We start from the raw sequence: 10548 nt of genomic DNA, 5'->3' as shown, positions 1-10548 counted from the left end.
TGGCAAATTGCACAACCTGCCACATAATCCTTGATGTCTTTCCTCATTCCTTCCCAATACACCACTCCAGCCAATCTTTTGTATGTTCTGAAATATCCTGAATGTCCACCCACCCCAGAATCATGGTATTCTTTTAAGAGAGAAGGAATAAATTGAGAAGTTCTAGGAAATACCAACCTGCCATTATAAAATAGCTTCCCTGCCCGTGTGATGAATCCTTTATGGGCCTCAGGAGTGATCAACAGGTCTTGAACAATACCCCTGAGTTTGTCGTCCAACTGGAGTTCATTTTCTAAGTCATCCATAGCTGTCCACTGCACTGTAGACAAAGCCCCAAAATTCATTTGTCTTGACAAGGCATCAGCAACTTGGTTGTCTTTCCTGGGTTGGTATTGAATCTCAAAATCAAAGCCCATTAATTTGGAGATCCATTTTTGTTGATTTTCACTCAGAATGTGTTGTTCAGTGAGAAATTGCAGACTCTTTTGGTCAGTTCTAATAGTGAAGTGCTTGCCCATGAGATAATGCCGCCACTTTTTAACTGCAAACACTATGGCCATTAATTCCTTCTCGTACACAGATTTGTTCTGAGCCCGAGTAGAAAATCCTTGACTGATAAATGCAATAGGCTTATTCTCTTGGGTCAGGACCGCTCCAATTCCTTTCCCAGATGCATCAGTGACCACTGTGAATGGTTTGTTGAAGTCGGGCAGAGTTAAAACTGGAACGGAGCTCATCATAACTTTCAATTGCTGAAAACTGGCTTCTGCCTCTGGATTCCACTGGAAGCCGTCCTTCTTCAATAGTTCAGTGAGAGGCTTTGCTATTTTCCCATAATCCTTTACAAATTTTCTGTAATAACCCGTCAACCCAAGGAAACCCCTCAGCCCCTTGACATTCATGGGTTTGGGCCAAGACACCATAGCTCTTATTTTTTCTGGGTCTGCCTCAACACCTGCAGCAGATACGCAGTGTCCTAGGTACTCAACATGATCTCTGCCAAAACTGCATTTCTTTTTATTAGCCACTAGGTGATGCTGCCTTAACACTCCAAAAATGGTTCTCAAATGACACAGATGGTCCTCCTTGCTACGACTGTAAACTAAAATATCATCGAAGAAGACCAGTGCAAACTTCCTTAGAAAAGGCCTAAGTATGTCATTCATCAATGCCTAAAAGGTTGATGGAGCATTGGTCAACCCAAAAGGCATGACCACATACTCGTAGTGACCTTCATGCGTTCGGAAAGCTGTCTTGGGGATATCTTCCACCCTCATTCTGATTTGGTGATACCCAGCTTTCAAATCCAGCTTTGAATAAAATCGTGACCCCCCCAACTCATCAAGGAGTTCGTCCACCATAGGCATGGGAAACTTGTCAGGAATGGTGATTTTGTTCAGCGCTCTATAATCGACACAAACACGCCAACTCCCATCCTTCTTCTTAACCAGAATAACTGGACTCGAGTAAGGACTCGTGCTATGTCGTACCATGCCATTTTTAAATAATCCAGACACCAAAACTTCAATCTCAGTTTTCTGGTAATGTGGGTACCTGAATGGACGAATATTGGGCACCTGGCTCCCTGATTTGAGATGGATGGCGTGATCAATAGTTCTAGCTGGTGGTAACTCCTGCGGTTCCTTGAAGATTTCTGTAAATTCTAACAGTAGTTCCTCCATCTCGGCCCACTGTTCCTCTTCCTTCTGAACCCCACCTTCTGTTGATTCAACATAGAACCCTTGTGCCTGGTTTTGCAGAGCCTTAGTGATGGACTTGATTGAAGCCTCTGCTCTAGATAACGATGGATCCCCCTTTATAATAGTTTCCTTCCCTCTTTCCCCATACTTGAGGGTCATCTCCTTGAAATTTGCTTTGATTTCCCCTAGTTGAGTGAGTCATTCTAAACCCAGGACCACATCTGCACTTCCCAATTCGAATAGATACAGATCCTGTTGGATTTGGGTTCCCTGGATGCTGATGTCAACTCCTTGACAAACCCCTGTACAACTAACCTTACACCCATTCCCGATTTCTACTTGATAAGAAGGGGTATGGGCTACTGTTAACCCCAGTTCGTCCACCACTTCCTTCTTGATAAAGTTGCTTGATGCCCCACAATCAACCATAACCACCACTTTTTGCCCTCTGATTTCTCCCCATACCTTGAGTGTTTGGCTTGAAGAGAGCCCTAATAGGCTTTGCAACGATAGTTGCAACGGTTGCTCCCTCTGTTCCACGTCTACCAATGGAGTTACCCCTGCTTCTTCTCCGTCTCTTTCGCCCTCATCTCCGTCTTCTTCATCCATCAACAGTAGATTCAACTGCTGAACCTGGCATCTGTGGTTCGAATGCCATCGATCCCCGCACTTGAAACACAGCCCTTTATTTTGTCTATCGCGCCATTCAGCTGTTGAAAGTCTTCGCATCTGACCAGTATCGCTTGCTCCAGAGCGATTTCCGGTCATCAGAGTTCCTGCCGTCGCCGCCACACCATCATTAGGGTTCCCCGTCTGACCAGGACGCGTATTTGATTGACCCACACTCGATTGACTCGACCCCGTAGGTGACTGAAGGGTGTTACTTCTATTACCCGCTCCTGGGTTTACATGGTTAGCAGCCCATGTTTTATTTTCGTATGGGCCTGAGTTCCTTTGTTGGCCCAATGACAACCGGTTCAACCCGGACGTCTAGTTTTTCCCAAGGGGCCCTAAGCCTTCTTCCTTCCACGCTGCGTTTCTCCTCTCAACCTTGATGGACAGCTTCATCATCTCCGTCAGACTGAGCTCCGGCGACATGAGTAGCTCCTTCCTGATGCTGCTACGTATTCCGTTGAGCCATGCCCCCTTGAGTAGATCCTCGTCTTCGAAACGGAAAGCCCCAACCATCTTCTCGAATTGAGCTCGAAATTCAGTCACCGTCCCATTTTGTTTGACCGTGTATAATGCCCTGTATGGGTTGTCCAGGGCCTCCGATTGGAAACGGCTTAGTATCTCACGTCTGAAGACTCCCCAAGTAGCGTTAGGATGGCTAGCCTCCCACCAATGGAACCAGTGGAGAGCCTCTCCTTCCAAAACGACCAACACGGTGGACAGCTTCTCTGCCTCTATCACTCCATTCACCACGAAATAGCGTTATACTTTGCTCAACCATCCGAAGGCATCTTCACCAGAAAAAATTGGAACCTCCAAGCGTCTATTCATTGGAAAATTCAGGTTAACTCTCCTCCCCTGTCGTCTTCCGTAATGTCCTGAGTCTTCACCTTCTTCATTCTCTCCATCTCTAGATCGACAACGTCCTTCTGCCGCCATCTCGTCTAATCGTCGGAGAATATCTGTCATCCCCAACTCGTTCGCTCCCAATCTGCGAAGCAATTCTTCATGTCTGGCTTCATTTGCATCAAGCCTTAATAGAACCTCTTCTTGCCTCGCACACCCTCTGCGCAGTCCCTCCTCAATCAAATCCATTCGATGCTCCATTTGTCGCGTTATTACCATTCCACAGAGCTCCTAGATCGGAGCTCTGATACCAATTTGTTACGTTTATCTCAGAACAGCCCAGAACTTATCTCAGCTAATAAGGAAAATAGAGATCTGGATGTTCATTTGTATTATTCAAACAAAAGATAACACTCTGATACAGAGAATGGTTCATATTGAAGAACAATTACAGTAATCCCTTCCTACCACTCAAATGTAAATCAGTAAAAGGAAACGATAACAGTGAGACAATTCTAGAGGTCCCACACTCTCCTAAGAGCTCTCATCCATTAATCTTGCCTGCCTTCCCTTTCCCCTTGCTGCTCCATATAACTAACTTCATGCCCTCCCACGCATCATTCTGTTACGGGGTATTATTGGGAACTATTGATGACGTGTCAGTATCTGATGGTTGTTCCTCTGTTGCACTTGGGCCTTGTTGGTTTTGGATCCATACTCGCCTGGACTTGTCCCTCTTGTATGTCTTGGGTCTTATTGCATCAGAGTGCCACAGAGATTCTTTTTGGGATGTGTTATGAGAATTTTTATTATGTATCTTATGCTCAAGGTGTTATATACACAAAGGAAAACATAGAAATTACCATGTTATATAATATCTTGTTATGTTTGCAGTATGAATGGGTTGAATGTCATTTTCTCACCCCTTTGGACTGTAAAATTTAATTTGCAGGTGGAAGTAAGTGTCAAAGAGTTTCACATGTGGTTATGGTTTTAATGTTATGGACTTCGCATTCGTTGGAAACTTGCAGTGAACTTATTGAAATGTTTGGTTGTGTTGAAAGACTAATATATATATTCAAAATACATTGTGGCCTATCTTTATAACTTAAGGACCTATGTTTTGCTTATGTATAAATAGATTCGATTATGATGTGGTGTAAAACCTAGAACCTTGACGTAAAATATTATGTAGTGGTAAAATATGATTTTTTTTTTCATCAAAGGAAGGTAATGAATTAAGTGAAATGTTGATCCATTATAATCCAAATTGAAAGGAATTTATGTTTTGAAAACCCTTTATACAATGTCCAGTAAGAATTCGGGTTGAAGTCAAAGTCTGCTCCCCATTTTGAATTTTTTCTCTAGAGTTAGGGCAAATTTTATATCATTTTCAAGCCTTAGGTATAAGGATGTAAATGGGTTAAGTCAGCTTATAAGGGCTTGCGATCTAGCCTATTTTAGGCTAGGCTTCAGCTGTTATAAATTGTTAAATAAAATAGGCCTAAGCTTTAAAAAAAAATCTATTCAGACAGCAGGCTATAAGCTTTTTTGTACATGTCAGGCCTTTAAGCTTACAGGCCGATTTATATCATATTATTATTTTTTTTTGGAAATATTTATATCATATTATTTATTTAAATAAAATAATTAAAATTATTATTTTAATAATTTTGAATAATAAAGTAATATTATTTAAGATATTTTTTAATTATTAAATATTTAATAGGCTTAAACATGCTAACAGACCTTGGCCTAGACTTTTATTTTTTAAATATAGGTCATGTCAGACTTGTATTTGGCCTACACAGGCTAATGGGGCAGGTCAAACCTAAACTTTTTTACATAGGCCTGATCTATTTAAACCAAAGTCTAACATAACCTAGCATATTTATACACATGTCTAGGTGTCTACTTTCTACCATAAAAATTTCAGGATTAATCGAGAGATAATGGTAAAAAAATAATTCTAAAAGTAATTGCTGCAATAAAATTTATATCATCAACAATTTTATATGAAATAATTCTCTTGAAAATTTTCCAATTTTAGTGATTAATCGAGAGAGAATTTTAAAAAGCTGTTTACATATGTCAAAGAATAACACTTGAAGGAACCGATCAAGAAAAAATAAACGCCTGAATGAAAAGACATGAACTTAAAATACTTAAAAATAAGGGAAAATTTTATTTTCACCCATTGTGATTTTGTAATTTATCATTTAATCCCCTGTGATTTTAAACTTATTATTTAGACCCGTTATGCAATGTTGTGAAAATTGGACCGGACCGGTCGGGTTGACCCGGAATCCGGTGAACCGGTTATCTGACCGATTCGGTTATCACATTGGATCAGTCAAGTATCAGTCTCGGTACGACCCGGTGCCACCCAGCCGGTTTTGCTGAAAAATCAGTGACCCGGCCGGTTAACCATTGACTCGGCCCACGTTTAAAAAAAAATATTTTCAAAAAAATAAAGTTTTCCAAAAAAAATAAATCATAATTGACATATTTGAGTGCTATTTTACTTATTGACTTACATAAGTTATGTACCTACAATACTAATATTATCTCAGTTATGCACTATGTAGGGAATTTTGATTTGATAGTTAGAGATGTCGTTTACTGAACCTGAAACACTAATATAACAAGCATTATGTGTTTGTTTGATCCTATATTGGACAATAATGTATAATTTATGATTTTTTTATTAAAGTATTTAGAATTTATATTATTTTTCAGCTATTTGAGTATATTTATAATTTTTAATATAAATTATAGATTTATATATAATCACTGTATCATGTGGTTGAACTAGTGACCCACTGATTGAACCAATGACCCGGTACCTCGACCGAGTCATTGACCGGGTCGGTTTCAATAACATTGCCATTATGCTTAAATAGTTTATAATTTAACTCCTCGTGGTTTCAAATTTTCACTTAGACATCTTGTGGTTAGAAAAAATTTCACTTAGACTTCTTGTGATTATAAAAAAAATATTTAAAATAAATTTCCCCACTTTTTTATTTATATCCTCACCTAATCTGTTTAGGGTTTTAAAAATAAAATTAAAAATTAAAAAATTTCACTTATATTTATCAAGAAAATAAATTCAAATGAAATATTATTTTATCTTATTTACTTTTTACTCGATATCGTTATAAAATTATCTAAAGAAAGTAAATATCTTATATTGATAATACATATTTAATTTATCTTAAATAATATTTTGTAATTTAAAATATATTTTAAAAATAAATAAAAAATTAAGATAATTTATAAATTAATTTCAGAATAAATAACTTGAATTATTTTTTAAAACCGAAATGCATTACATGAGGATATAGAGTAAAAAATAGAGAAAAATTATCTCAAATATTTATTTTTTAAAATATTTATTTTTTAAACCCCAAAAGGTCTAAGTGAAATTTTTTGTAACTACAAGGGATATAAGTGAAATTTTGAAACCATTGGGGTTTAAAGAATAAATTATTTAAGTATAGTAGATCTAAATGAGAAGTTCAAAATCACGTGGAGTCAAATGATAAATTCCAAAACCATAATGAATGAAAATGAAGTTTCCCTAAAAATAATTTTGTCCTCACTTGTTGAATGTTTTTAATAGATGAACTTTTCTTTCTAGCATATATCTTTGGGAAAATAAATGACTATTACAAATATTTAATTTTAAAGGACATACAAAATTTGAAATATTAAATTGATTATGTAATTTTCAATAAAAATATATTAAGTTTTATTTAAAAGATAAAAATATCTTTATTAAAAAATTTCTAATAGCTAATTTTTTTATAAGTTGTTATTTGCTTTTATTAAGTAGTTAACAATTCTAAATGAAATTATATATTAAATATTTGAAATTCAAAAAGGGAAAGGATATTGTGACAACCAAGTTGTGTTACTACCAAGTGACTACCAATCAATCTCACCGTTAGATCGATGTTGATTCAACGGTTATATTTATTTCCATCTTAGTATGGTCATGATTCCCCATACTTAAAGTGAAAGCATTAAATATGAAAAATCATAACCATACAAAGGTGAAAATAAATATAAAGTATTAAATATGGGAAATTATAACCATACAAAGATGAAAATAAATATAACTGTTGGATCAATATAATCGATCTAACGGTAAGATTAATTGGTAGTTACTTGGTAGTAACATAACTTGATTGTCACAATATCCTTCCCCATTAAAAAAACTCACAGATAGCTATTATTTTTTTGTTGAGTGATTATATATCTTCACTTTTGGCTAATAATTTCAAATAAATCTATGGATTAGATTAATAAAATTAAAAAATAAATTTATGAATGATTATTTCTTTATATAAGTGGTGATTTTCTTTTAGTGAGTGACTAAGAACCTCAATATTTCTTGCCTGACACCTTAATATTTGTTTCCAGACAAAATTTAATTATTAAAGTATATATCATAAATTAAGGAGAAAACAAATGAGGATAACCGGTTTGAGGTTGAATTTCATTTCCACAAAATCTTTATCAGGAAAAGTTGAAAAAGAAAATAAATTGTTGAATCACATCATATTTTTTGTATTATTAATCATTTGATCCGGACTAAATTTTTTCTGATATCCATTAATAAAATAAGATGAAATTTATTATAAAAATATTAAAATTGGAAATATTTCTTACTTTATAGTTATAAATGCTTTGAAACACTCCTCAATTTTTCTAGTCTATATAATTTATGGATATTTTTAATAAAACTTAATTTGTTGTAATAACTTGTGGAAGGAAAGATTTTCAATCTGAACAATATGTAACCCGATCGGTTGAAGAAAGACAGAGAACAAGAATAGAAGATTGAAGCATAGAAGATATGGCTGAGAAAGGAAATTGGAGAAAACCTTGCTTGTTGGAGTCTGATCGCCCAATAGTGCATCAAAGGACCCCAGGCATTACTATTGTCCAGGGGCTCAAAGTTCCTTTCTTTTTTTTTTTTTTTTTTTTATTTAGAACGAAAACACCAATCGTTGAGTTCTTCCACTTTTTGTTTTTATATATAATGTTTTTATTCATTTTTTTATTATAGTTTTTTTTATCTTTTTCTTTAGATTCATTTCCTTATTCAGTGGCATTTGCATTTGACAGTAGGCCAACGTCATTTAATGTATTTTAGATGAAATCATATTTTCATAATAATATAATGGCCTACTTTTTCGTTTAGTGATCTAAATTGGGTTTCTATACAACAATTTATATGCTAGTTGAAACGTTTAGTAGGAAGAGCACAATATGTAACACCAAAAGGGGTGTGATGGTTATTATAGGGAACACGGTTATGGTGAAGACCTACGAAGCATGGACACGCTGATTTGCAGAAAAAATGCGTGTCCGACATGTGTCGGACACCGACACGTTCGGACACGTAAGGACACGCGTTCGACACGCACTTAACTTTGTTGGACACGTTGACTTTCTTGACACGCGATTTTGACCGTGTCGGACACGGTCAAAGGGCAAAAACGTAAGGTTTTGAACGAGTTGGAAAAGGAAAAAAAACCGATTCAAGGAGAGAAGTCAGAGGGAAATCGGTGAGTCTCCAATGGCGTTGAGCTTCAGGTTGGGAGAACCTGAACAAGTACATGCAAGGTGAACATGTGGTGGCTGGCAAGCTGGGTTGGCTCAGCACCGTCGCCGGCGAAGTTGTTCACAGCTGGGTTCCGCTATGCTCCGATGACCACTGGCTAGTGACTATAACAACAAAAAAACAACTCTTTGAAGCAAAGATGCATGAGAAAGAGTTAGAAGATGATGGAAACCTATGAGATATGGAAATAAAGAGGAAATGGGTAATAAAGAAAGTGGTGAAAAAAAAAATGCGGTCTGAGTTTGTCGAAAACCGATGAGTAATAATGAACTGCAAAAGTTGCTTTCTTTTTTGGCTAGTGCACTCTGCACATAGCCCTATTGATTGATTTTGATGGTAAGTTAAGCCTAGCCTTTTACCACTTTTACTAGACCCAAACGAAATTGATTAGAAAATGAGAATAGAGTTATGCTTCAAGTACTGCACAACCAGTATTTTCAATCGGATAGTTTGCCTTTCAATTACTTTATCACTTTGTTAAAAAAATAATAATAAATATTTATAAAATAATATTTTTTTAATATTATGAGTAATTTAATTGAATATATTTATGTTTTGGAATAAAATTAAGAGGCCATCTTATTTATTATATATTATCGTAAATGATAAATATTTTAAATTATATTGAATAATAAAAAATATTTTATAAATAATATTATAAGTTCTATAATTAATACCTTTAACACACTCATGAGAAACATGTTTATAGATAAAATTATTCAAGATATTTATTGGTTGTTGATTTTTTATGGATTATTATATATGTTAGATGTAAATTATATTATATATATTAAAAATATTATTTAATCTGAAAACGTATCCTAACGTGTCGAAATTTAACATTTTTTAGAATTAACGTGTCGTCGTGTCGTGTCGTGTCGTGTCTCGTGTCCCGTGTCAGTGTCGGTGCATCATAGGTGAAGACTAAGATAGTAAAAGGTGTTTCCAGTAATAAAATATGCAGAATGGGGGGATGGTTAATGACTTCGAGGGCTTTTCAAATTGATAGGGTAATGACTCATAAGTTCAAGTTGGTATCATATGGTGAGGAAGGGGGTATTAATAGGCACCAACTTGCTAGGAGAGTGTGCCAAGGGTGTAAATGGGCTGGGTTAGGCTAGGCTTTGGCTTAAATAAGTCAGGCCTGTGTAAAAAATCATTGGGTATGGCCTGGCCTATTAGCCTGTGTAGGCCCCAAATTATAAGTCTGGTATGACTTATATTTAAAAAATAAAAGCCTTGTCCTAGGCCTGTTAGCCTGTTTAAGCTTATTAAATATTTAACAATTAAAAGAATAACTAAAATAATATTTTTATTATTCAAAATTATTAAAATAATAATTTTATTTATTATATTTTAAATAAATAATATGATATAGGCCGACCTGTAGGTTTATAGGCCAGAAACATATAAAAAAACTTATGGCTTATTTTCTAAATAGGTATTTTTAAAAGCCTAAGACTATTCTATTTTACTATTTATAATAGGCCAAGCCTGACCTAATATAGGCTAGCTATAGGCCCCTGTAGGCCGGCCTAGCCCATTTACACTCCTAGTGCCAAGTCAATTGGCATGGGGGGAAGCCAAAGTATCTTAGTCAACTTGGAGCAGGGCACCTTACAGCTGTTGTCCTGCTGCGCAGGGAAAGGTGAGAGGAGCATGTGGAGACAAAAGGAATGAGGGGAGCCTTACAAG

This window comes from Gastrolobium bilobum, unplaced genomic scaffold (genome assembly GCF_033153095.1).
Source record: "Gastrolobium bilobum isolate Gb01-03AN ecotype WA unplaced genomic scaffold, APGP_CSIRO_Gbil_v1 utg4359, whole genome shotgun sequence".
In the NCBI taxonomy this organism is placed as follows: Eukaryota; Viridiplantae; Streptophyta; class Magnoliopsida; order Fabales; family Fabaceae; genus Gastrolobium; species Gastrolobium bilobum.
Note: the sequence above shows the minus strand (reverse complement) of the source record.